Raw genomic sequence first — 2,986 nt, 5'->3', positions numbered from 1 at the left:
CACACACCCACACACACACACACACACACACACACACACACACACACACACACACACACACTATATAGCTCTCCGTCTAATTGCTCTGTAATCTATAATAAGCGAGCGACTCTTTTAAATGAGTAAAGCAGAACACATTAAATCTGCCTGAATCTCCATCTGCAACCGTATAAAATCATGCGTAATTGCAGCGAGGCTGACGCTACACACAATGAAGCGTTTAGCAGCAAACTATTGTAATGTCTGTAAATGACTGTCCTAAAATATCTATATTTAGAATGAGAATGAAGCTGGAAGCGCTTGGACAAAATCACTAGCTTTAAGTGTCCTCACTAGTGAAAAATGTCCTCAGTGATGAAGCGAGACAGCAGAGGGCGACGCTGCACTGAAGACAAGTCTTACTCTGAACTTCAGAATGGCATACTGTTGACTATTTCTGTCAGATAAAGGAAGAAATAGCATCCATTCTACATTTTACATTCCACTAATAACTATTTAGGCCTAAATTGCAGACTTATGTATTTGAATTATATATAATATTTCTAATCTTTTGGATTTCACCGCTTTAACATAAAATAATACACCTAATGTGATGCATATTTGTCAGTCATACATAAATGCAACAGGTCAGATTTATGAAATTTGTTTCAATCTCATACATTTTAAGTAACTTAATATTGCTTGTTCCACAGCTAGTCATATTTTCACCATGTTCATACTTTTTAACTGAATAAATGTAATTGTTTTCACTATGAACAGATTTATGCTGATTGTAAGCTATTTGAATAAATGCATTTTTAAATGATTGAAACAAAAAAAATAAAAAATAAAAATGTATAATATAAAATGTGATAATTTAAATGAAAGGCTTAAAAACATATATTTTTATTATTTTAATTTTCTATAAAAATCAATAAAATATAAACTTAATTTATTTTGATATTGAGACAAAATATTTAAAAAAAAATTATAATATAAAAAAGATTTATAATAAATGAAAATAATGAAAAATAATAAAAATAAAAAATATATATTAAAAGTTAATCTAAATATTTATTACAAATATTTAAATAAATGATTAAAATATATACAAATAATATACAAAAATAGTTTTTACAAATATGCATATTTAAATAAAATCAAATAGATGCAAATAAAAAATTTAAATATGAAAAATATTTAATATTAATAATTATATTAAAATATTTAAATAAAATGATTACAAATATTTACAAATAAATAAAAATATATAAATAATGCAATATTTAAAAAAATGTAATAGGATTATTTAAATAAAATCAAAGAGTTATGCAAACAGTTACTAAAACAAACAAACAAAACTATACCATGATTTTTTTTGAATGCAGAAATCTGACCTGTTTTATTTATGTGTGATTGGCATCACGTTAAGTTTATTAATTTGTTTATGTTAAATCTGTGTAATCCAAATGCATTTTGTATGCAATAGCATCCTAGGTATGAATTACATTCTATTTCTGGTGTATTTATGAGTGTGTGTCTCTCTCTCTCTGTGTGTGTGTGTGTGTGTGTGTGTGTGTGTGAGTGTGTGTGTGAGTGTGTGTGTGTCTCTCCTGCATGGATTCAGGCTGTGCTGACACGTGTCCGAATCCCTCTGCAAGCGCTGAATCCCTGCTGGGAATCTGGGAATGAGCCAGAACGACACAGAAAGAGGGACGGATAAAGCGGCTTTGGCTATAAAGAAACTTTGATGCGATGCGACCGATTTCCATGACGATGTTGTTCATGTTTGCGCAGTTCACAATTATCCTGATCCCACAAAATCCAGGCATTCCAGTGCCGACTGTTGATCTGAATCTGAGCAAGAACCAGCGTCACAGAGCAGCCGTTATCATTAGACCCGGAGATCCCGCGCTGGAGGAATGAAGCACATTAAGGATGGAGCAAGACTTTGGATTCATCGTGTTTAACTGTTGACTGCTTTTACTGGACATTATCAAGTTAAACTCGTATTCTGGAATGTTTAATGCATTTATAAGAGTTTGCCCTCTGGGAATACTTAGCTCTATTATTCCAAAAGTTTGGAATTATTACGATTATTTTTTAATGTTTTTGAAAAAGTCTCTTCTGCTCAGCAAGGCTGCATTTATTTGATTAAAAACACAGTAAAAGCAGAAAAATTGTGAAATATTATTACAAATCTAAAACAGCTGTTAATTAAGTCTATTTTTTGGGAGGCACTGTTACAATATTTCCCTTACTGTAAAACTAAAAATAAATAAAATAAAATAAATCTCATTATCATAATACAAAAACATATCAATATTAAAACATAATTTTATTTAAATGGTCACACATCACACATATGCTTGTGTGTATATATTATATTATATTATTAAATAAAACATTAAAAAATCTTAATGATTCCAAACTCTCTCTCATGAGTTTTATAGGGATTACATTTATAATGTGCAATTTCAAGCAGATGAAAAATGTTTGTTCATTAATGTTTGACTTTGAATTATAAATTTTTAACAATTTCATAATTGCTATATTTCCAGGTTTATTTCAGGTTTTGCTATATTTTCACGATTGTAGAACCCTGTACATACAAGTATTTTAGTGATTAAAACCTGTGCAATAATCAATTCAGGACTGTTCAATATTTCAATTACCGGTATTTATTTCTTCAAAGTGTTCTTTTGAATTCACGTGGCCCGAAACAAAACGTTTTTACCGTCGTCCCTGTAGGTTTGCCTTGAATTGTAGATCAGCTGTAGTTCCCTTCCGAGGGAAGTTCGAACAGTGTCCTCTAGGGGTCGCTATGGAGACTAGAGGACGCAGTGTCTCGTTCCCTTCTCAGGGAACCATGGTTACATACGTAACCTGAGACGTTCCCTTCCGAGGGAACTTCGAACAGTGTCCTCTAGGGGTCGCTATGGAGACTAGAGGACGCAGTGTCTCGTTCCCTTCTCAGGGAACCATGGTTACATACGTAACCTGAGAC

General features: G+C 31.7%; 1 protein-coding gene across 1 annotated transcript in view; it reads right to left on the bottom strand.

Annotated features, from left to right (window-relative positions):
• Window positions 1-2,986, bottom strand: part of ddah1 (dimethylarginine dimethylaminohydrolase 1) — a 22,158-nt gene that overhangs the window by 8,949 nt on the left and 10,223 nt on the right. The window lies entirely within an intron of this gene.

The sequence above is a fragment of the Sinocyclocheilus anshuiensis genome, unplaced genomic scaffold (genome assembly GCF_001515605.1).
Source record: "Sinocyclocheilus anshuiensis isolate Anshui unplaced genomic scaffold, SAMN03320099.WGS_v1.1 scaffold1762, whole genome shotgun sequence".
Lineage (NCBI taxonomy): Eukaryota > Metazoa > Chordata > Actinopteri > Cypriniformes > Cyprinidae > Sinocyclocheilus > Sinocyclocheilus anshuiensis.
Note: the sequence above shows the minus strand (reverse complement) of the source record. Positions and strands in the feature narration are given on the sequence as shown.